This window comes from Lonchura striata, chromosome Z, assembly GCF_050655825.1.
Source record: "Lonchura striata isolate lonStrDom1 chromosome Z, ASM5065582v1, whole genome shotgun sequence".
Lineage (NCBI taxonomy): Eukaryota > Metazoa > Chordata > Aves > Passeriformes > Estrildidae > Lonchura > Lonchura striata.
This window is the reverse complement of record NC_140740.1, coordinates 60,445,495-60,471,069: the sequence shown is the minus strand read 5'-3', so window position 1 is coordinate 60,471,069 and position 25,575 is coordinate 60,445,495. Positions and strand designations below refer to the sequence as shown.

The 25,575-nt window shown below is 39.7% G+C and overlaps 2 long non-coding RNA genes across 8 annotated transcripts in view; one reads left to right on the top strand and one right to left on the bottom strand.

Moving 5' to 3' along the window:
• LOC146763857 (uncharacterized) overlaps positions 1 to 5,695 on the top strand; it is a 67,240-nt gene extending 61,545 nt beyond the window's left edge. The window contains exon 4 of the long non-coding RNA XR_014951296.1: positions 5,381 to 5,695. This is a non-coding gene — a long non-coding RNA (uncharacterized LOC146763857). The remainder of the gene's footprint in view (positions 1 to 5,380) is intronic.
• A 17,504-nt stretch (positions 5,696 to 23,199) lies between these two features.
• LOC146763856 (uncharacterized) overlaps positions 23,200 to 25,575 on the bottom strand; it is a 178,493-nt gene continuing 176,117 nt past the window's right edge. For all 7 annotated transcript variants that reach the window (XR_014951292.1, XR_014951291.1, XR_014951294.1 and 4 more), the window contains one exon: positions 23,200 to 25,575. This exon is cut by the window's right edge. This is a non-coding gene — a long non-coding RNA (uncharacterized LOC146763856).

Genomic DNA, 25,575 nt, shown 5'->3' with positions numbered 1-25,575 from the left:
GGAGAAAAAGGAAAGAAAACACTATTCCTTGTGAAAGAATTTTGCCTCCCATGGTAAACCCATGGCAATTCCCCCTTTGTGCTATGATGACACACACTTTAAGATACAGTGGATACATTTTATTGTAGAACTAAGTAAACAGGATTCAGATTCAGGTAGATATGAAGTGAGTGCATAGAAAGAAAACAGGTCTGGGAAAGGAGCTTTAATTAGGAAACGCTAAGATATAGCATTGCATGCCAATGAGAAGGGCACACCAAACACAAGGCTCAGAAAAGTATTCCAGTATTTCATTTCTGGACTCTCTGGGACTGTTAGACCTAGAGCACTGGACCTCTCAGCTGTGGAGACCCTTATCTCAACATTCAAATGTGTAATTCTTTTCTGCAGCCTGAAAAGCTGGCCTCACAAGGAATCTTATGGCTAAGAGTTCTTCCCATTATCTATACCCTGTGAGATTAATTATTGAGCTGGGATGACTTCCAATAGCATTAAAACAGGAAGTAGAGCATACCATTTTTGCACAGCAAAACATGTACTATTTTTGTATAGCATGTTTTCTTTTGAGAATTTTTTGGATACATTTCAAAGAGAATATAAATCACAAGCATGGTTTTATTGGTTTGAGCCATGTACTCTTTAGCTGGGGTCCTGTTAGTCATGTTTTGAGGTGTTAGTGGCTCTATCTGCTGAAGTCTTTCAATCTGCCCAAGCCTGTTGTGTTACTACAGTGTGAGAAGGCCTTGCTGCTGGACACTGGAAGAATGGATGTGGGAGATCTTTTGCTTGATGAAATATTAAGGGTTGAGAAGAAGAGGCAGGGACAAGGGATAATTCTCTATGGTAGTGAGCTGTAAGTTAGAAAACAAAAAAATCCATCTGTTAGGGAGATGTGGTTGGTACTGACAGTTTTGCCATCTCCAAGATGAGGATCAGAGGAACATGCAGGGGAACAGCTCTTTGGCCAGACCAGACACAGCCATCCTATCCACACAACAGCAAGTACAACACAGAGGCACAGCTCCACTCTTTTGGTGGATAACCCTCTCACTGATCACATGCTGCGAGCCCCTTGAATAGGACTCTGTTCAGAGAGAGCATTGCACTGCAGAAAAGTATGGCCTGACTCAAATTTATGTCTAAACTACATTAGACCATTTTGGCAGTGCCAGCAGGTCAGTCAAGTGGGTATAAATAGGAGTCAGCATTTGCGACAGCTCTAAAAGAACAAGGAAAGCTCTGGCAGCTGAGCAATGACTATTCAGCCTGCAGTGAAAATTTTCTTTCCTTTATTTTCATTGGCACATTGTGTAATTTATATGGCAGCTTGAGTATTTGTGATGCTTTGTAACAGATAAAACATTCTACTAACCATGAAGGGAAATAAGACTTGAAGAGACAGAGAAGAGTGCAGGTGGAGAGGATGCTTCAAACATATAGAAAAGAGGGGGGAAAAAGCCACTGATGAAATTAAAGAAGGTATTCAGTGGCATGGGAAATGGAATCGTGACGCACTGGTGCATGCTTATGGAGCAGAATACAAGAGAAGAAAGACTGAATACAAAATTGCATTATCTTGAAGAGAAATAGAAGAGGGGAGTAAAATTAAGGGTAGCAAATAATCTTGGTGGAGAGGGGAACTGACAGCAGTGGTGACCAATAGAAAGGAGAGGCTGTCAGTAATGGACAAGTCTGTGCTGCTTAAGTCTGTTTTAAATCAATCATGGAGGAAATAATTTCCTGAACTTAAATATGGTAGAGCTGCTAAACCCTGGACATCCTTGCAGAAGCAGGTTGGTCAGGACACAGAACTCTGTCTGCTCAGCAAAGTGAACACAGGAGAGAATATACAACGTCTTTCTGCAACTTGACAAAACAGAGAAGGGTTGAAGAAAAGGAATTTGTGAGCAAAACAGTCTAGAAAGGATGGGCTCTCTTTCTTTCACCCCCTAAACAATATCTACTGTCTGCATGAAATAAAAATTTAGATTATAAAGTGTTTTCAAAGTCCAAATTGTCTTGATGTACTAACCCTGTGCTTTATTTCTAGGAAAGATGCAGGAAACAGCCTTTTCTAAGTAAAATGAAGGATATTAGTGAATGTTATGTAATGTCCTCATTGCTAGAAATGGTGATGGCTTATTGTAGTAGGATGTTTATGTAACTCTCCACAAATCAGTTTTATTTGTACTAAGTCACTGCTTAATAAAACTTAGAATTCACATGGCATTAAGTGTTGTTTATTAGGAAAAACATTTGGATTTTTGATGTATGCCTTAGAAGCCTCATCCTTCCAGAGCCATTCTGAGTGTGCTACCATTGTTCCTTATTTAGTTTTAAGGGAAATATCTGGTTTTTATCAGCTTTTTCCCTGTTGTTCTGGGGATTTCTGACTGACAGCTACATTCTTTTTCTTGATAAGTATGAATGAGAGATCATCTTAATGCATTAAAGTTAAATACAGATTGAAGATAACTCCACCCACATTCAAAACACAGAGATGTTCCATCAATTCTGTTTCAACAGTGTTGAAAATTCTCTGTTTCTATCAGGGTGACTCAGTTCACTCTTTCAAAATAGGCTGAAGAGGCTCAAAGTATTTTATTTAACATCTCTGACTTTGCTGAGACTTTGCTGATCAATATTACTTCTGGCTTGTGCAATTAGGCCACCTTAATATTTTCTCAGCTTTAAATTTGCTTTGAAGAAACCACACAGAATCAATTCGAAGTAGATCAGATATGTGTGTGAGCTATTAATCTTTAAAACTGTGGTCTTCCCAAGAGATGGCCATTTGCTTATCAGGGGAAAATCAAAGCTGCTTGTCATCTGAATGGAGCAATGAAAATACATTCACTTTAACAAGGAACAGAAGCTGCCTATTTGTGATCTGTTTACTTTTAAAGTCTGCTTGATTAAATATTTTGTTAATTTTACTACAGCAAATAAATGACACTGAAGTTTTCCTAAGGAAAGTCATATTTGCCAGTTTTGTTTTCCTATGGTGTGTTGACATTGGAGGCTTAAGAATTTTTCATCCATTTTGACAACGGTTATAGCTATAGTAAAAGCAGTATTACATTATATGTATTTTTTAAGTGGTAAAATATGGAATATCCACAAACTCTTTCCCTGCATTCATCATCATGTTAGCTGAATGTTTAGAGATGCAAATTTGTAACTATTGCCAAATGAGCACCAGTTTACTTCATCACACTCTACATCTGTCTCTTCTTCTGATGGGTGAAGTAACTAATAAATTACTTAAGGGTGATAGGCCTAATATGCCTACACCCACAGCATGGGGCATGGAATATGTAACTTGATATTTGTTGTAAAGAACATAAGGAAAGTCACATTCATTGTCTGAGAGGTGGAAGGTTGAAGTCCACACTGGGAGAAAATGATGCTGGACAGCTTTGAGCACAGATGAGCTGTCCATGTCTCCAAACGTTTTGAATCATATCTTGTCTTGTGGGATTTATGTGTCAGACTGCTCTGCATCAAAATTACAGTATGCTGTCACACAGCTTTTTACTTCTAAGATAGGAAAAGTTTAAGAAGTCAAAGAGAAACGTTTTCTTTCTCAGCTGTAATACTAAGAGGAGCATTGTAATGTTAAGCAAGTGTTTAGGCAGGTCTATGCATAGCTATGCAGCCTTGCCACCAAACATGTTTTCCTGTATCATTTACTGGAGGTGTAAATTCTTTCACTTTCTCTTTGCTATTCCTCCAGTATGCCTACCTTTCTACCTGTCATCTCAATACATTTACCCCCATTCTTTTTAGAAATATGTTTTTATTGAAGGCAAATGTGATATTGTTCCCTCCAGGATTTCAAAACTGTAGCCCTCCATTTTCCCAGGATAGCTGTGAAGACCCTCTAGATGGGTTTTGTAGTGCTTTGTCACCTGAGCCATTCAATATTTCTTTGCACAACAAGGTTTCTTTCAAAAGGTTATTTTGTTTCTGCATTTAAAGCAAAACAATTTTGTAAATAGAGGAAACATTATAGAACTGAATTAATTAAATACTCCTTTTAACTCATCTTCAGGTTTCTAATTTCTTTCTAGAAGCCATAAATAATTTATTGCTTTGAACACTTGCTAGAATAGAATCTACATTCTTTCAGATGGTGGATTTAGTAGATTCCTGAATCCCACACCATGTTTTGCAGAAGTATAGTTTCCTTTTAACTTGAAGTTTCTCTGGTTCAAGAGGATGCCTCATTGACATGACCTGTGCTGAACAAATAAAATGAAAAAAACCCAATCTTTCTGCACTTTCTGAGGAAGCTGAATCAGCCAGCACACTGGTTCTAACTCCAGTGGCTTTTTCTTGGTTTTGTTTTTTTTCTGTTTTCTTTAAAATATTGGTAATAACTATTCACTGTCTGAATGTTACTGTTAAGTGTGTTCCTAAACCACAATATAGGTAAGTTTTAATGTAAGTTGCTGTAATTTCACACTTGATTTTAGTTACATTTATTTTTTAAGAGGGGAAACCAATAGAATTCAATTACATATAATGTTTAAGATAACATACTTTGTTATGAGAAGAAGTCTCTGCACTAACATTTATTCAAAATGCATGTTTATTATGCTACTTTAAACTTCATTGTATTTAAAATGTATTGTATTTAAAAGAATACAACAAAAGCACACTACTGTCTGTACACCAGTGCCTTCAGATACAGCAATCTGTTGATGGTTAGCTTTGTTAAAGTGAACTGTCCCAGTAACAGTCAATTTTATGGTGCAGCTGGTAAATGTCAAATTGATTTTGTTTCATCCCAGTGGATGATCACTTTTAAATTGGACCAGTGCCTGTTGTGAAATTTCACATCATTAAACTATGCTCCTGAAATGCTGCACTTTCCAGCCCTCTCTGCCTAATACAGGACAGCAACTTCTCTTGTTTTCCTGTTCTTAGTGAACTGAAAATCAGGTATTCTGGAGAATGTCTTTCTAATCATACTGCAAGTACCTCTACACTGGGGAAAAAGTTACACCCTTTGCATTGCCCCTCAGGAGCTCTTCCCAATGCATTGCTATTGCTTATGCAAATCCCATGGAATGGCAGAAGGATGCAACTATTTGTTAGTAAGGCTGCCAATTCATGGAGACTAATATAAACTAATATAAATACTGTTAAAAGATTTTTGCTGTGATGTTATAGTGTACATGACAGATTTTTGGGCTGGAGATGTGCTTGAGTATCATTTTATAAAATGTCAGATTTTTTTTTCTTTTGACAATTGAACTGTGATCAATCCTTTAATACTTGTCTATCAGTTCAAAACTTTTCATTTTAGACTAAATATTTCATAGGCTTCTTTTCATATTATCTGGAATTCATGCCTCTTTTCTTTTACCTACAGCATTAACAACTTCCAGTTTCATCCTACAAACCAGGGAGAATTTTATGTCATCACAACAGGAAACTTTGAAGAAGCAGTTCTGCTTGGGTTTTATGTGTTTTCCATTGTCACATCATCATCAGAAACAAAAACACAGGAGCTGGTAAATAAATGGTAGCAGAAGAGATATTCTTTTACTGAGATTTTATTTTGCAGAAGCATAATCCATCACTGGCTGTTTTCATTTCTAGGGGATGGTGAATCTGATGTGCTTGAGTAAGCACTCGTGTTCTTGAGTCAAAGATTTCATCACTAAATAAAACTAATCTGAAGACTTAGGCATGTTTTAAGAGTTTTCTATACCCTCTAGTCTATGTGTTTCTGAGAATATACAGGAAAACTGTATCACAATAATGACTTAAAAACTGTGAAAGCCTTTTATTCTTGATTTAGTTAAAAAGTGGCTCACAACTTACATACAGAATGGAATTAGTGAACTTAAAAGTGTCCTCTGGATTTTGTTGTGGTTGGTTTTGTTTTGGTATTTTGCTTGCTTGTGAAAAAATCATTTAACTTTTCTTACAATTTCTGACTGATCAGGTACAATGTACCAAAAGAGGCAAAACGCCTGTGTTTCTATGAGTTTCAGATAAAGTTTTGGACTTTTAAAAGGAACTTTTTAATGTAAACAGTATTTTTAAAGCTGCAAATATTTTGTTTCCATCCAAACATCTCAAAACAATCTTTGAGAATTCTACCCACAGATTGATTACACAATTAAATTTTCTAAAAATCTGGACAGGAGGTGCAGAATAGTGTGTGTTTCTGAGGCTGAGCTAGGAGATACTAGATTCACAGAATCTGAAAAGGGGTTAGCTATCTTTCTGTTACAGTTGTATGCCTACTAGCATCATCCTAGATGTGTACTGAAATAGACAGACCCCCAGAATATGAAGAGGACTTGCCTAGTCACTCATGATTTTAGACCTATTTCAGGTGAAATATATCCAAATGCAAATTACAGCATGAGGTGACAGTGATGAAATTCTCCTAGCCATGAAGTCCTTAAAAGCGAATGGGTAGTATTCATCTGTGGTAATTTTTATCATGATGGAAGAGATATAAGTGATATCCTTAATTGATGCAACTTAAAAAAATTATAGCCATAAGATACTGCAGAAATAATTTGTTTTATTAGATGGTTAAGACCGTTTCCTAAGAAAAACATGTAATGTTTTCTAATGTAAGAGTGGAGAGAAGTCAGTCTTTTATTATGATGTGCTTTATTTTCAGTAAAGAGATAAGTATTTTGTACTTTGTTATTTTGACTGAGGCATGGTAACTAATCTGTGGGCTGTAACAGCCAGCTTGTTATGTGCCTATCACTTCCCTACAGAGCATGCCTGACAATGCAACTATTCTGACTGCTAAATATCACAGGGGCTATTTCTCAGGAGTGCAATACTTGTGGCCCATCTTTAGCTTAGCACTGCAAAAGCTGCAAGCACTCATAAGACTGCAAATAGACATAAGAAATTAATTGTAAGGTAACTAGGCATATGAATGAAAACCCATCAGCTGCTAGCTGTTCAAGACATGGAAATAACCCTCCTTCCTTCCCCACTAACCTCAAAAGCTACATTAAATTCAAAGCCCTTGAATGATCCTATAATCATCATTTCAGTTTTCCAGGTCAAAGAAAGTAAAACAAGAGGGGTCAGCATACAGCCCATAAAGTAATAAGCGAAGCAGCAACACTGGTCTTATTCTTCTTGTGGTTTGAGAAAATGTCTCTTACCTCAGGGAGTGCTTATCCTGTCCTATTGCATAAATAACCAGTCTTTTGCTCAGTTTTAACCAGATCTTTGAATGGAGGAAGATGTTTTCACTCTTATTGATTATCTGCCTGTCTATTTTAATTGGCATTTCTTCCTCTCCTATTCCAATTACTGTTTGCAGTTTTCAAGAAAGAGCAGTACGAATGGAGACATCAGAAAAGTTGAGGGCAGTGCTCCAACATTTCTGAAAATCAGGTCCTGGGTGGTAGAGAGTATCAAATGAGTACTTCATGGAGGAAATGGTGAGCAGAGTTCCACTCATATATTGCTTCCAGCACTGGGTCTGGGTTACACCACCTGCTGTCCTTCATAGTGTGGAGGGCTAGGCAGATGAGGAGTATGGAAGGAGTTGGGTTTAATTCACTGAAACTGTTTGAGGAGGTTATAGAGCCACACATAAATGTCCTTAGAAGACAAAGCTTGCTTAGTCATAGCTTTTCTAGCACAGCTTGTTTCATTTCCTTAAATCATTTTATATGATGCATATACTTTCTGCTTTTGTCTTGCATGAATTTGCCTAGCTTGTGTTCTGGGAGCCTTTTAAATCTGCCTTGAATGTAAGTTTGATTACTTCAGAAGGAAGTTCTTACAAGTAAAACTTGGATTATACAGGAACATATTTGTAAAAAATGCATAACCATTGCAGGAAAGCAAAATACAGCTGCACTCAGATAAGGATTGCTTCTTATTTCAGCTCTAATTTCTAGAGTTTCAGTGGTGGTTACATGAGTAGCTGATTAATGGCAGTGTTCTTTCATTGTGGCTAAAGGAAAGTTTGACTCTAAAGCTTATTAACTAGGATGACTCCTTATTTTAATTTCAAGGAAAATAGCATAAGGATATGCGAGAGATCTCTGTGATCCTATCAGGCTGCTATCTCTCACTCACTTCTGCAGCTGTGGCTTCAAATGAGTGTTCTAAACTCTTCAGGGCTTGTTATGCACTAGCCAACAGCCTAACAGGGAGCCTAGGACTGTCAGTGAAAATCACCTGTAAGGGTAGTACTAATAGGAAATGGAACATTTAATGAACTTTCCCTCTGGGTAAATGAGAAACCCATTCTTTGCTTTTGTGGAGGTCGTGTGCAAATCACTTACATGACATGATATACTTCTGTCCAGTTTACTGGCTGGATTTGTCTTGGATATAAATTCCAGGAGGCCATCAGTCTCAGAATATAAATGGCTGAAGTTTGTGTTTCAAGCTCACTGGTGATCTGTTACTCTGTAAATATTCCTGGAAGAAGATCAAGTACACAGCAGCCAGGATTGCTATGTATTCTCAAACTGCAAATAAGCAGGCTGGATACATGTTGTGCTGACTCCCATGCGGCAGGGGAATATCGCTGTCTGCTTCCTGATACTTTGTCACATATGAACTGGCTCTTGGGAAAGACCAAAGGAACAAATGTCCATGTTGCTGGCAATTTACTTAGCAGATTTTCCGTGACTGTAACCAAAAGGGATCAGCAGGGAGTCTGCCTAGCCTTTCATCAAGGTTTAGCCCACTTTGCCATCCGACTTTGGCAAACAACCTCTTTCTTGTCAATGCCAGAAAAGTGATACTGCTTGGGATTGCACAAGGCACAGCTACAACATTGGGTTTCAAAGCTGGATGTGGGGTTTGAGTCCGTGCTCTCCATGCAGATGCTTTTCTGTCACTAGCAACATATAATGCTACTATGCTTTTTTATTTATGTAACATGTGAAAATCTGAAATGGTGTCAAGGTACAGCCAAAGCACAGGCTTAGGGGCAATCCCTGCTGTCTTCTGGATGAGAAAGAGGTGCCAAGTCAGAAGCATTGTTAACATCTGTATTATATCAAGGGTGATAAGAGGAAAGAGTGGTCAAACTGCCAATCTAAGGAAGCACATAGTGTCCCCAGGTTTTATGCTACACTGCATTCCTGGAGAGGGACTCAAATCTCAGCTCTGGACATCTAGCTGAGAAGTAATGTACCTCCCAGCCATGGCACACATTCTGGTTCTCTTTGCAGAGTTCATGGCTGACCAGATCTCTTGCCAATACTGCAAACAGATGGGGCTGGGTCATCCATCAGTGTTCCAGAAGAGGCAAGTTTTCCTAGAACGGATGTAGCTTTTGACATTCAGGTCAGCTGGGCTGAGAAATGCCCTTCAGGTATATTTACTAGTGTCTGTGCACATGGCAGCTTGGTTGAGGGGATCCTGTCCTGTACAAAATTACTAGGCAGGAATTGGACTGCAGTGTGGGAGTAAAGTCTTCCTACATATTTTTTAAAATGCAAGTGAATTTTTGGATCCAGCAATAGAGCCAAGACCCAGATATGGCTTCCAATATCTTACTTTGCTGCACAAACCAAGATCCTCTAATTTCTTTCCCTCCCATATACTCTGATTGTACTGGGAGAATACAACTGCTAGAGTGTCAGATCTCCTCAGGGAGATTTAAAATTAACACGAGGCAGTGATGCCATCCAAGTGGCACCATGGCCTCCTGCCAGAACAAGGCCTTGGGGATCTTGTTAACACATTCTGTCCATCTTCCTGCCAGGTTCTGCTTGGCAAGTTTAGTTGCAGCATCACATGGAAGAGGAGTGGAAGTCCTAAGGATAAACCCTTATAATTTTTATGGAAGTTAGTATCCAGGTAGAATAGAGAACAAAATTAGTGATTCATCTAGGAATTAAAACAAAAGTGCCCTTGAGCAGTTGGCAGCAGCTGGTTAGTGGAGCAGTGAGGTTCCAGCACCACTCTGGCTGGTGTGCACCAACCTGTGCCAGGGCCAGCTTGGACCAAGCACTGTGTGTGCTCTGAACTGATGAGGATGCATGCAAGTCTGGGAGAAGCTGGTTTGCTTTGGTAGTTGGTGGAACATTTAGGAGACAAAATCCACAGGCCTGCAGGAAACCAGGATAAGGTAGCTTTTTGACCAATGCACCTTAAAAAAAAACAAAAAAAAACCAAACAAAAACCCCCAAAAAACCCAACAAAACAACAACAACAAAAAACACCCAACAAAACAAAAAAACAACTACAACAAAAAATACTAATGACAAGATAACAAGCTGAGCTCCAATTTTATTGCTGTCACCTCCCAAGGCTGCTAAGAGGATTTCTGTGCTTTGTGATGATAAAACTGTTTCTTTAACAAGAAGAAACAAGAAATCTCTAGCAAGTTCTAGCAAGTCTTTGTGCCACTTCCTTTTATCTTGTCCCTTCATCTTTATTTCCTTTTCTTGTATTGAAAGGGATTTGCTCTGCACTATCTGCTGTGAACTTTGACTGTAGTAAGCCACCTGCATATAATAATCACCTTTAGAAACAGGAATTTTGCCAATATTTACTCAAAATTGAGAAACTGCCATTTTTTTTATTTCCTGTTTGCAAATCTCAAGTACATAAAATAAGGAAATAATATAAGGAAATAAATAATGATGTCTTACATAGCTGTGAATTAACCTTCTAAATACCAACTTTTCAAGAAACTTGTGTATTGTGTGCATGTTTATAACAACTTCCTTTTCATGAGCTGTTCCCTTAGTACAGAATGTAGTAGCTGCCTGTCAAACGCTTCTTAAGACAACAAAATACATTCTTTCACCTCAATCTGTGGACTGCCTAATCCAGCTTGCTTCCTAAAATGCTTCACAGAGAGCAATAGTAATCCTTAATTTACAGCCCGAAAAGCAGTGGATGGCAGAAAGAAATTAATTGTCAGGGGAAGGGCATGCAGATGAGTTCCTAGAGCAACAGGATTCAGAGAAGCAGAGGGCTGCAGGTCCAGATGGCTCGGGTGGGTGAGCCAGCAGTGGCTGCTTCAACAAGGGGAGATTGTGCTTGGGTGCAGAGAGCAAGCTGGTACTGCTAGGGCAGGAGAAGCAGGGTGAGGGAGAGAGCATAACAGAGCCCAGTGTGTAAGGGAAGAAAGTCCCTAGAGAGTTTAAATGCACTGAGGCATGGGGATTTTGATATTGATTTGGAAATGAATGGGTTAGTGAGCTAGTAGTAGGGATAAGGGAGAGGGATAAATGCTGGAGGGGAGACAGGAGAGGCAGAAGGCTGGAAAGGAGACTTATGAAATTAGAAAATATAGCCAAACTTGCCAAGTATCCAAACCAACTTGCAAAGAAATGTTAGCTTCCATGAGCGACAGATAGCTGTCAGGAAATAAACACAATGTGAACTGGAAGTTGTTTGTACAACTTGCAGGAGAAATTAATGCCAAACTATATATAGTATAGGTTGAATGCGCCTCAGGGCAACAAGGAAGTATTTTCTTCTAATACAAGGAACAGTCTCAGTGTGTGTTGGGTGTTGCCATCAGCTGGGCAGGGGAAGAAGGGGGCTGTGATGCAGAACTTGCAGACTTTCTTGTGAGTCTGACACCTGCTTCCTTGACCAGCTGCCTGGAAAAACACATTTGAATGTTTTGGGTTTTTTTCTTAGATGAGGAAGGAAGTCTATACTACTACATTTTCCCAGGGGAAATCACTACTGGCAAACTATCTGTCAACAGCATATTTTAGTAACATGTTAGATATGAAGAAACATGATATTCTTATGTAAGAAATCTCCTAGATTAAAAGGGGAGCTCTAAACGTAGGACTTTCTTTAACAAAAGTGAAAAAAATCTTTCTCTTATAAAATTAAGAGGCAGTAGAGATTCTGCAAGAGAAAAAAATATTAAAGAATGTTAAAGAACCTTCTCAGGCACGGAGATCAGATCCTTTTTCTTGTTGAACAAGTGCCAGCAGCATATTTAGAAATACACCTTTTCAGTTGCTGCTGGCAAATTAGTTACAATTTTTTAATAAGTGTAAATCTTTGAAGAACTATTGGAACTTTGAAACATTGGGGGAAAATGAAAAAGTGAATTAGGACAAATCTGGTGGTCTGTGGCAATGGAGCTGTAGCTGCACAGAGGATTTGCTCCTGCAGGATTTGCTCCTGTTTGAGGGGTCGACAGCAGCAGCTGCTGGTGCTGTGCGCTTGAGAGAGGTGCTCTGTGCCAGGGCTCCTGCTATCAATGCCTGGCCTCAGATACACAGAAATGGGCTGTGTAAAATCAGCCTGGTGGAGAGGCAAACATCCTTTCTTTGAGCATTATTTTCTTCTTTCAAAGCTGACTTCCTCTGATTTCAGTGAAAAGTGCTTCAATATTCCAATGAATGGGAGTCAGCAAATATCCATCACAGGCACAGCAGAACTGAGCTTCCCTCCTTTAACTTGCTTCTTTTTTTGCTGCTTCAAACTACTTTTCCCAGATTGGCTGTTGTTGCCTTAGAGGGGAGGAGAATGCAGGGGCTTTCTGCAGAAAGCTGTCATACTGTGGCAATGAGGGCGGGAGAATGGTTCAGCCATCAGTTACTGCAGGCTGACACAGTTCACTCTTGGGGCTTACCTGTGGCACTTACCTTGTATTATCTGCACTAATAGGTTTTTTAGCTTGGAGTAGGAGGAGACAGAGCTCATATTTGCATGCACTCTAGTGTATAAATGACAGTCTTGCAAAAAGGCTTACTTCCATGCATTGTGGACTGAGTTAATGTGACACATACTTATTTAGATCACTGCACTGGAGAGATCACTTTGTGAAGAAACCAGTACATGTACAGTCTCTGTTGACAATCATTTAGTGGCATTTTCCTCTGCTTAAACACAGCAGTATTTCTTATCTGTTTATATAGGTTCTTTTACCATAATAACTGTACGTGTTATACAAATTAACTTAGGAGTACCCTTGAGACATAAGGAATATTTATTTTTCTTTTTTAACTAAGAATCTGAAGCAAAAGAAATTCAGTGGCTTAAGGTCACTTTAGAGAAAATGAGAGCCTGAATGCTTTACCACAGCTTCATGACTTCATCCATCAGCTTCGTGAAGTTCTGAAGTTCTGAAGTTTTGAATCACCCTCAGGACACTTCAGGGAAACACTGAAGTGCAACTCTGGGTGGAAACTTCCAGGTTTATGGGCATCCCCAGCATCACACCCGGGAAAAGCTATATGAGAATGACTGTGATTTACAGACATATCCAACACAATAGGCCAACACACACTTTATATCTAGTCTAGAGTGCATCTGTGCTGTCCTTGAAGTCTCCGTAGAACAGAGAGGCAGAGTTCATGCAAGCTGTTGAGACTGGGATACTTAGCTCCACGGCCAGACATACAGCACAGGGTACTCACAGCAGCCACAAGCAGCCACTGCTGGCTACATGCAGGCTTGTGGAACCCCATTTTCTCCCTCCAGCTGCTGTCCCTGCCAGAGCTGCTGCTCCAGATCCCTCCAGCACCCCACCCATCTGCCCTTACTACGCTGAGCAGTGGTGTAGGGCAGACCCTGCCACAGCAGCAGGGAACAAAAGCACAGCTACCAGCAGCTGTTGCACAAGAACAGCTATCCTTGCATGTGGAGGAAATCCCCACAAAACTATCACTTACACACCATTTTGCTCCCTTTTGCTCACTGTAGGGGTGGAACAGCTCAGGAGCATACAACCACAGAGCTTCAGCTTGTCAAGGTCATCCTCATCGTCTTCAGTTACAGCAGAGAGGTGATGGCATCACACTGGCCTTCACTTTAAAAAATGCCCCTGTACCTCAAAATCAAAATCATCAAACACAGACAAAAACCACCCTGTACCCCTCCTTCTGTGCTGTATACCAGCTCCATTTTCCTGGCCAGTACTACCTAAGCTGCTGTGTTGCAGACTGAGTTTTTGCAAGAGCTTGAGGATTAAGCTGCGTTGTTGACTACTGGCTCTATGAGCTGAAACCACACCCCAGTCTCCACCCTTCCCACATTCAGCCAGCCAGCCCAGGTCATGGGACCACATGAGACTTCCACCCAAACCACTTTGTCACAAGATGCTTGATGTTTGCTTTTATTTGGTTCTTCACCCTACTGGGGAAAGTGAGGGGTATGTTCTTTTTTCTCAGAGTCAACTGGATTCAGAGGATATAGGGGTCCATCAGGGTTTGACCCAGAGTTCCATTTCAGAAAGGTCCTTCCCATATATACCTGGATTATCTCTGGAGCTAAGTCTTAAGGCTTGGTTTTATTGGCTGGTCCTGGAGCCTCAGGATGGTAGCACAGGGCAGATGAAAATGGCAGCTGCAGGAAGGCAGAACTGCCACAGGGAACTTACTGTGCCATTATGTTGTTATTTTACCAGATTTTCCCTGTGGCACCTACACTGCCTTTTTCTTTCTAGGAAAATAACAGGCAGAACTGTCATTTTGATCTGGAGGCTGATATGAAGGGGCACAATGGCACATGGCTTTTTGAGAGGCCTGTGTTTCCTTGGGCAGAACACTGCCAGTTCCAGCTCATGTTTATTTGGAGGTGTCCAGCAAGATTTTTAAAGTAAGCAGTTTTTTAAACAATGATCCTTTTCCACAACTCTCTCAATTACAGGCATTTGGAGCTAACTTTCCACCAGGTGCCAGCTCCAGAGCATGCAGAAGTACAGGAATTGAGGCAAGAACTTGCCTATCTGGTGAACTCCACATGGCTATGGAAGCATGGGTGCCATGGAGAGGCTTGGATTTGGCACCTCTTCTCATCCAATGGCCTCTGCAAGTGAAGAAATTAAACATGAGCTGTCCTGGAGTTTAGTGACTTTGCCTCCTGTTGGAGATGAAAACAACTTTACCTGACAGAAAGCAGGTGGCTCCCTGGCTCAGGATCTAGGCAGGAGCCTTCTGCCTAAAATTAGCCTTCCACATAAACATCTATACACGCACATGTGCACATAAGCACCCACACGTACATATCCCCAGGACCAGTACAGGTACATATCGCCAGGACCAGGTATGTACATATCCTCGGCCTTCCAGACGAATGTGGGATGCCAGGTATGGGTGCAGACAGGTACTGCTGCTGTCTGAAAGGTCAACAGCTTGGAGAACGCATCTCTGACTCACATCCTCTCTCCATGTGTTTTCGCTCTCATAGTTTTAGGGGGATTTTTGGTTTCTTTTTGTTTTTGTTTTGGTTTTGGGGTTTTTGGGAAGATTTAAAATTTTTTGTGAATTTTTGGAGGGGACTTTTTAGGGCTTTTTCTTCTTTTTGTGGTGATTATTTTTGTAAATTTTTTTTTTTTTTTTTGTCTATGAGAAGCTGGAAACATGCCTTAGTGGCTTATGGGACAGAAGTGGGAAACCTGTGTGCTCCACAGGCGTGCCTCACATTCTGTGGATATGCCTTAGGAACCTTGTAAGGGAGGGAGGGAGCCCAGGACAGAACAGGAGAGAAGGCTCAAAAAGCAGCATAAATGGGACCAGCAGGTCTGCAGCAGTGTCTCTGCCCAAAGCCTTTCCATGCCTTATTATTTTACCCAAGACTAGTGTATTAATATGTTTTGCTTCTGCAGGGGGCTAGTGGTATTTTATTAAAGGTGGGGTGGAAAAGATGTATTGTTTGTCTCAGCACTGAAGAATCCTAAACTTAAAGTTTGACATGGATATCAGTTTGTTGAGTCTCTAAAGATCTTCCTTAGTCTACTCAGAAATGCAGTCTAGCACAGAAAATTCAGGCTAGCTGGAGAAGCATAGTTTGTACAGGAATCTGTACTAGCCATGGAAGATGCAGTTTAGCCTAGAGGCTCAATCATAGAAGAGCTGATTTAACTCTGGGGGTTTTTATGTTAGTTGTGTGCTGTTTTATGAAGAAGTTGCTGTGGAAATCTTTACTAATTACTTCTGTTTCTATGGATTGTGATACCAACGAAAAATTATTTGTAATACTTTTTCTCTTCCCTGCTTCTTCTCCTATCACACTGGAATCAGAACTTCATCTCCAATATGCAAAACTGATATATGAGAGCTTGCCTCACTGTGATTGCTAAGGGCAAGTAGGTGACAACATGCATCCAGATTCCCTGCTTGCTTCTTTGCTGCCTCAGATTATTCTTAGAAATAAAGCCCTGTTTTCACACTTTCTAGAATAATTTCATATTAAGATTCTCTCCTTTGAGGTGTTATTCTTCAATTTTTCTGCAACTTCCTATCACTTTTTTTGGATTCATTGATACTCTACTGAATGACCTAAACTTCACATGTTTAATACAGAACCTGGTTTTAGTGGCTACTTGTACCTCCTGGTAATCACAGACAAACACATTATCTTCCAAATAACTGTTTTTAAGAAAGCTTGAAAGAAATCTAGGAAGGAGGGAAAAGCCCTGAAAAAACAAGCTAGTTGGTGTGATGAAAAAATTCAATTTCTGCATCCCTTTCTTTTCTCCCCATGTGTAAGCTTTTTTTCTGTTATTTCCAGCCAATTTTATTTTTCTAAATAATACTGCTGAGCATATGCCTCCACCCATCTGGCAGCTCTCATCTGGTTTTCCATAAATGCACTCACCTGTACTATTCCATCCCTGTTAGAATCTCAGTGTCTATGTCTGAGCACAACAATTTCCTTTTCCACTTCTCCTGATCACCTAGCCTTTCTGCTTGTCATTGGACAATGGTGTGTTGACAATCCAAGTTAATATCTTACCTTCCTTAACTTATCTCTCTTATCTTGTATCTAAGAGATACCAAATGCCAGAGGGAACATCTGTCACCAGATTAGTAAGGAGGGGATAATAGGAGCCATAATTACAGGTCTAATTGTGTATATACCTAATGAAAGAAAGTCAGATGTGGTAAAAGCAGATCACCAAGGAATTCAGGCTGGCCTTGTGGCTTGTTTTCCTTCTGGGAAATCACATACTGTCAGAACAGAAAGTATGAAGAAGAGTCACAATTAATGACATACAGAACTTTTGCCTAGTAATTAACTGACATGACTTGCAAATGGTTTTACAACAGGCCATATGACTGGGGCTCCAGACACAGAATATAGTAAAACTTGAACTGGATTCTGGAGATAGGGATAAGTTGAGTCTTATTTAATAGATATTCGGAAGTCAAGAGCATTTTACCTAGAGTTTCTGGAGAGTCAAATACAGAGAACTGTGAGCAAAATTGCACTGAAAAATCAGAATCAGATGTGCATACAGATGTATAGAAATGCTATTTGTTTGCTATCTAAATAATAATAAATTAAGAGAGTTTTAGGAAATTTTAACTGAAATACACAAGAACAGATTAATCCCAGATATGGATATTATCTATCTAGTTTTCTGTAAGGCTTTCATGGTCCCATATGGCATCCTTATCTACAAATTGGAGAGACATGGTTTGAAGGGTGAACTATTTAGTGGATAAAGAACTGGAAGGATGGCAGAGAGTTGTGGCCACTAGCTCTAAGTCCAGGTGGCAGCCAGTAGAAGAGTGGTGTCCTCAGGGCTCTGTCCTGGAACTGGTACTATTCAGTATCTTTACCAGTGATGCGGACAGAGGGATTGAGTATACCCTCAGCAATTTTGCAAATGACATGGAGCTGAGCAGTGCAGTTGACACTATAGGACAGGATGCCATCCAGAGGGATCTGGACAAACTTGTGCAGTGTGCCCAGGAGAACCTCAGGAGATTCAACAAGTGCAAGTGCAAAGTGCTGCACCTGGACCAGAGCAATTCCAGACAAGAGCACAGACTGGGAACAGCCCTGCCCAGAAGGACTTGGGGCTGCTGTGGGTGAGAGGCTGGACATGACCCAGCCATGGCACTCACAGCCCAGAGAGCCAAACGTGTCCTGGGCTGCATCCAGAGCAGTGTGGGCAGCAGGGCCAGGGAGGGGATTCTGCCCCTCTGCTCTGCTCTGCTGAGACCCCACTGCAGGGCTGCATCAGCTCTGGGCCACAGCACATGGAAAGGATATGGACCTGCTGGAGGGAGTACAGAAGAGGCCACCAAGACAATCAGAGGGTTGGGGCACCTCTCCTATGAGAACTGACTGAGTGATTTGGGATTGTTCAGCATGGAGAAGGCTCTGACTAGACTGTATAGCAATCTTCCAGTATTTGAAGAGTACTTACAGAAAAGGTAGAGACTGTTTTTTTGCATGGGAAAGTAGTGACAGGACAATGGGGACCACTTTAAAACTCAAAGAGGAGAAGTTTTGATTGGATGTTAGGAGGAAATTCTTTATCTAGAGGGTGGTGCGGCATTGGAACCTGTTGCTCAGAAATGCTGTGGATATCCCATTCCTAAAAATATGAAAGGCCAGGTTGAACGGAGTTCTTGCCAACCAGGTCTACTTGACAAGAGAGGTTGGAACTAGATAATTTTAAGGTCCCTGCTAATCCAAACTATTCTATGAAAATCTTACATAATGAAACCAATTTTGAAATGCTCCATTGGATGTAGAGGGGCCAAGATTTTACCTTTACTGTCTACTTTTGGAGAGAAGCCAAATAATATAAGAAAATGGAAAGTTGGAGATTAGATGTGATTTAAGATGGAAGATTAAGCTTTAGATATTAATGATTTACTATAGAGATAACAAAAGGGAATACTTTGCATATTTAGAAGTTGAAAAGCTCATTTTTAAATTGAATTATAACCCTCATATGAAAATTTACCATAAAGTACCAAGATGAAATTAAGGTAGCAAGTGCTTAGCCTGAGTGATAGTAAAATTTTTGTGATGTGAGTTGCCACATGATAAGCTTGTTCCCAGGATTTGCTCTGGGATGTAGCCTGGCATGCCAGCTGTGCTGAAAGGTGATGCTGTGGGAAGAATGTGGGGCCACAGGATAGCTGAGAGTGGAAGAAACTCTACAGGTCATCTGGCTCCTGCTTCAAGGAGGTCTGATTTCAAAGCCAGGTTACTTTCTAGGAATTTGTTCAATCACATGTTGGCATACTCCAGGGATGGATATTACTCAACATTTCTGGGGAACTTGGCCTGTCCTTAAACTGTTCTAATGGCAATATTTTTTTACCTTATATCCAACTGGAATTTCCCTTGCTGTAACTTGTCACTGTTGCCTCTTGTCCAATCTGCTTAAATTGATAAATATATTCTTTCTCTAACTATTCACAAGATCCATGTTCTAATATTTCTATGCTCTCAGAGATAAAGCACATTTTCTATATAGGATACTAGAATTTTCACACAGAAACACTTGTGGAAAATAATTAATTAGAAAGCTGAATGCACAGAGGGTGAGCACCTGAAAGCAGTTTAATTATGAGATGCTTTCTTCCAGTTCTCAGAATAAATTCAGAATGTGTCCTTGGTTGGGATGCAGGTTTGCAGGTCACAAGTGGCAACTCTTTAAAATTAAAAATCACATCAAGAACACTTCACAGCTCTGCAACAGACTTCAGAGAGCTTGTGGGAAATCAGCCACCTGAGTTCCTCTTCCTTATACTTGCATATCCTTATCATTTCCAGAGAAATATGATAGACTGCCCAGACAGCTGGGGTTGTGAAAGGCTGGGGTTCATTCCTTATTGAAAATACACAATATCTTCAGAAGTTCTGTTGCAACAGCCTCAGGTTATGCATGTTGGTATACTCTCTGTGGTAATTTTTCTCTTGCCATTGTCTCTCTCAGGGACCCTTTTAGCTGGAATTACACTTGTGTGCAAGAGGAGTCTGTTTTTGGAATGTACAATCTCTCTTCTTTTCTACAGATCAGCCCTCAAGTGGTAGTTCTGTAGGAGGAAAGTTAGGAATATTGTTAGAAGTAGGAGACTGTTTCTAAAAGTGCAGCAAGATCTTCACCTACTTCAGTGTTGCTGCAGATTTAGATATGTAAAGATTATTCAATTCAGCCAAAACTCTTTTATTCTGAAACCCTGCCCTAAACAAACAGATTTTTGTCATAATACTTGTCAAATTTGTCATGGCATGCATTTGTATATATATATATATATATATATATAAAATTACAGTTATGTAGGATCTGCCATGCATATTTTTGAAGCATACAAATAATATTTCGCATATACAACCTGAAAGGTAAATCCTCCTATCAGATTCAAGATACATGTAGATTTCCCCTGCAAAATTTTATATTTTTATGATCTTCTTCTCTACTCTAGTATGAAAGATGGAGACACATATTCTAAAGATATTACAAGATATGAAACTGGAATTTTTTAGTGTTGCTTTCTGCATGTGTATTCAAAATTGAAAATAGTTTGACAAGCAGATATGACTTATTTCTTTATTGCTTCTATTTCACTTGTTCAATACTCACCTTAGGAATTTATCTGTAACCTTTTTTTAAACTATATGGCTGGAACTGAACTTTTGGAACTGCAAAATAGTCATCAGTTAGGTATAAGTTATTTTAAAATAATTTTTGTGTGGATTCATGAACTTAATCTCTGTTAGCAAATCTAAATTGTTATGTGATTGTAAGTAGAGAACACTAATATTTTTGTAGGTATAGGGAAAAAGAGGGGGTCACTTTTGCATCTTTCATAGTTTCATTTTAGTTTAACTAAAGCCTCCTTAAATACAGGCAATTTCAAATTTAGGAGGTCTATGAAGTTTCAGAACATGAAAGCTATTCATAACAAATTGCTAGGCATAAATTATTTCTGTTTAGATGTCAGTGGAATGAAAATACTTTCTTTCTGTCTTAACTTGCTATTGTTTACTTAGCAAAAAATATTGCTGCTAAAACTTTCCCATCACATGCATGAATGGAATGGGATTCTAGGGTCTTAAGGAAGAACTTTCAAATCAAACCTCTTCTTTGTTTTTTTCTATTCTCTGCACTGTAGTTTCTGTGCAGCACTCAGTGGTAATCACTTTCCAAGTTTACAGAGGAGTGTTGTGTTTTGATTTTCATTGAGGCATGGATGAGGATTAGCTATCTCTCTTTTGATGTCAAAAGACTGGCAAAACATTATGCCAGGCAGGAATAAATGTCACAGTTTTGGCAGGTACTAGATAAACATCCATAAACCATAAATAATACTACATTATTGGCATTGTGTGTGTTGTACTGCCTACATGTCTCTAATTAGCAAATAAAGTCTGATGACTACTTGAGAAAAGTTATTGTTATAAAGCAGAAGCAGCAGTTTCTGGAGAAGGATATCTAAAGCCTAGAGAAAGGAGTTGTAGGCTGTGGGGAGCTGCTATGCAGTCAGAGGACAACTTCTGTGAATGACAGCAATTGCAGTAATGCAATGTGGGGTCATGTGGGTTGATTTGTGCTATAACTCTGCAATTCTATTTAATTCCATGTTATCACTTTTCTGAAGAAAAAAATCTATTGTTTTGGGTGATCCTTCAGTGGTGTTTCCCTATCACTTCTGTTGTTTCATTGATGAGTAAACAAGGAATTCTATTTTCATCACAGCTGTAAAAAAAATGCAATCTCTATACCTTAGAAAGGTGTGGAAAGCATAAATTTTCATCTTAAAGGACAAGATGGAACAATCTGAATGATGAAAAAAGGAGGTGCTTCTTGTCCTTCTGCTTAGGAAGAGAGCTTCAAGTTTGTAAGCCATGGCAAAACAATATAAGCAGGTGCAGGAATCTAAAGCTCATTGCTGATTGTTGCTCAAGATCAAAGGCTCCTTGTCTTCCTCCCTAAAAACTGATTTTTCAGTCTACCTAAATATATAAACACACAAACAAAAAACATCCTTGATTTTGAGGGATAGCCTAAATAAGTGAATGGTGCAATGACATCCAGTTGGCTCTATGTCATGACAGAAGTTCCTGATGAGCAGGTTGAATGGAATGAAATCACATTAAATGGTAAATAAATGAAGTATTAAGGGGTAAAATCCAGATATAAATCTGAGTGCAAGATGAATCTATTCAAATCCAGTCAAGTTGCAAAAACATCTGCCAAAGGTTAGCTGTTTGACATGGTTTTACTGTAATTAAAATGATTGCTTTATTTGCTATCCTACTAAAATTGTTGGAAGGGTGATTCCCAATTCTGTTGCTCTCTTCTGGCATGCAAGTAAAATTCCCAGAATATATCCCACAAAACATCCATCAGCTTATGCAGGGTGCTTACACAGTGTGCTTCATTCTCTTTCGGTTGCTGCTCGCAGCCCTCACTTTTTCAGCTCTCACAGACCCAGCGGCTAGCTGTGGGGAAAGGCTGCCTTGAGTGCCCCATCTCGGGGATGTGCCACTGGCTGGCAGTGGCAGGGCTTGGCTGACTAACACCAGACTGCAAGGTGGTGTCCAGGTCACTGCATCACCATCTCAGCCAGATCTGTCAGCAGACAGGGAAGCAGAGCTGTTGAATCCTTGCTTCCTCCACAACAGACAAGGATTGGCCCTGAAGGTGTATTCAAGGCTTGTGCCCATTTCATCTCTCAGCAGAGCATCAGCCACGCTCACCTAGGTAGTTTCTTCTGGTCTGGAATCACACTCTATAATGCAGGGGGAAAGAGCTGTGGGGCTCAGTCAGGGCTTATTTTGGGATAGGTTCATAAATAGTTCAGATGACAAAAGAGAAGAAGGAACTTAGCAAAACCTCTGAAGTAGCCATGAAGATTAGTGTCAGTTTTTACTGCCTTCCAGAAATTTCTTCCTCCATTTTCTCCTTTACAGGTCCTGTACCAGGACTGTGCATGGGCCTCCCTAATGCTATGCTCTGAAAGGTACCTCCACAACTCCTAAACATTCCTACATTTTGACTACATGTGAAAGTCTCCTCACATAGCAACATCAAGTAGTGGGGTTGAGGTACCCTGCTTTGGACAAATTTCATTGAGTGTCATGAGTCAAAGGTGTTTTGTCACCAGCAATCTTCCTGAACCAACCAGGTGTTCATGGAATTTTTTCTTCCTCAATGAACTCACTTGTTCCCTTTTCCTGATGTCCTTGAAAGCCCCTGAAGAGAAGGCAGAATGTACTGGCAATATGTTTCTTTTTGTCTGTGCTTGCCATGGGTTCTTTTCTTGCTCTATTCATCTCTGCATGTTTTAACACCTCTTTTTTTATCCCTGCTTTTGGAAAGCTATCAGGACTTTCTTGTGTCATCTTGAAGTCTCTTTTTAGCCAGGCAGCATGTGTAGTCTTGACTTTGCTTTCTTGTAAACATTTTCTGCTTTCTCTCCTTAGGGTTTTCTTTTTTCCTTTTTTCTATCCCCCTTGTTTTGTTTTATTGGGGTCTTTCTTTTTTTGGGGGGGGGGGGGAATTTTTTTGTTGTTGTTGTTTGTTTGCTGGCTTTTGGGGTTTTTTGATTTGTTTGGTTTGTTTTTTTTTGGAGTGGGGTGGTTGGTTGGTTGGTTGGGGTTTTGGGTTTTTTGTTAGCTTTTTGGTTTTGTTTGAGGTTTGTTTGATTTCTGGTACAGATAATTTATAAAAACATTTCTAGCCCTAGAACTAGAACATTGGTGATCCCCAATGGTGGCTAGCTACCAGTCTGATGTGACCTCATTTACTACACCTCTTTGAGTCAAGCCATTGGTCACCCAAAATATCACAGACTTGTCTGGCTGTCCAGTGGGATACTGTGAGAAACAGTAACAAATTGCTTGCTAGAATCCAAAACATTTCTTGCCCTCCTTGACCAATCACATTGGTGATCTTCTCATAGAAGGGAATTAACCTGGTTAAGCAGCACTTCTCTCTCATGAAAACATGCTGGCTCTGAAAAAAAACAGTGCTGTCTCTAAAGTGTCTGTTTAATAACTTTCAGAATAATAGGTCCATGTCCTTCCTGTGCTGTGGCCCAGAGCTGATGCAGCCCTGCAGGTGGGTCTCACCAGAGCAGAGCAGAGGGGCAGAATCCCCTCCCTGGCCCTGCTGCCCACACTGCTCTGGATGCAGCTCAGGACACGTGTGGCTCTCTGGGCTGTGAGTGCCATGGCTGGGTCGTGTTGTGCTTCTTGTCAAGCAGCACTCACAAGTCCTTCTCCAGGGATTGTACTCTGCTCTCAGTCCATTCTCCACCTAGTATGTATTAGTGCTTGGGACTGCCTTGCCCCATGTACCTGCAGGAGAGTTTATGGCATTTTACACTGCCCACCTCTCAAGCCTGTCCACATCCCTCTGGATGGCATCCCTTCCCTCTACACCAGACAGTTGGGATCCTTGGCAGATTTGCTGAGGTTGCTCTCAATCCCACTGTTCAACTTGCTGACAAAGGTGTTAAAAAGCAACAATATCAACCCATGAGAAAAGCAACAATATCATCCCATGAGAAACTATCAACTACATAACTGAAGCTACACCCAGACCAGATTCAATAACTGGAAAGATAATTGTCATAAATATTGCTATAATTAACAGATGTTTAATGGTTATAATGCAGCACAAACCACTTTTTCCTATATTTAGCACCATATTTCTGTTATTGAAACAAGCTTAATTATAGTTTTACTCTCTCTTCCTGAAAGGAAAGCATACAGGAAAGCTTTCCTTTTTTAACTGTATAAGTAATCTAAACATATAATATAAGTATATGATAGTCTAACCAATCAGTGACATAACTAGTTAAAATGTCAGTGATAAGGAATGAGAAATGTAATGTATCTTGTTGCTTAATACAACAACTCCAATATACAAACCTAACCTGTCTTTTCCTTAAGCAAATTTTTAAATACAGCAGGAAGAATAGGACCTCTTTAGGTAGGTACATTATGCTTTCATTATCTGCATAAAATTATAGACCGTCCTCATGTTTCCTAAGTGAGAGACAATCACCTGCAGGAGCAGGAAGATCTTTTTGTCTGGTTCATCCAGTAAATTGTATTTTCAGGGAAATGTATAGGACTGAATTTCCTCTCTCATCATAAACTCAACTAAAATTGGAGATGGAATGGAAAATTCTAAAGCACCAAATAAAATAGTATTCAAGCCAGACAAAAAAATTGATCTTCTAATTTGTGGTAATTCTTGAAATCAGCCTAGGTCAAGCCAAGTAATTTTATTAATTACTAATTTATTAATTATTAAATTATTAAATTAATTATTTACCCAACAAGCTGAAAGTGTGTAGAAATTATTTTTGTTGTAGCTTAAACTCATAAGAGCTAATATGTTGTTAATATATCATACAATACTGCATTTTGTTTGTGAATGTTTTTCAGAAGTAAACAAAACATTGGATGGAATCTCCCACAGAATGTCAGTGAGAAGAAAAATTATTCCCTTCTGCAAATTAAACAAACACCAACACCCATCTCTTTCTGTGTTCAAGTCCTTCTTCCGTGGATTCTGATACAAACAAGGCTGCTTTTTTGAAATGGATTTTAGATGTTGGAAATATTCTACTTTTTCCACCACAAAATGTATCTTATCCAGTTCTCTTTAAGCTATTGTTGGAATATTATTGTCAACTGCTTTTAAAAATCTGTCCAAGCATGTCAGACTCAAAGCTGTTATGGGCAGAGCACATCAAAATAGGCTGTTATTTCTGTGCCTAGTTGGAAGCAGAGGTTTGAAAATCTGGCCACAGAGATACTCATTACTTGGAAACCAGGAGACAACCAGTAAGTACACAAAACTATTGATATGAGCTGTCAGGCCATTTGAGACAGATTGCCTACATATGAAGATTT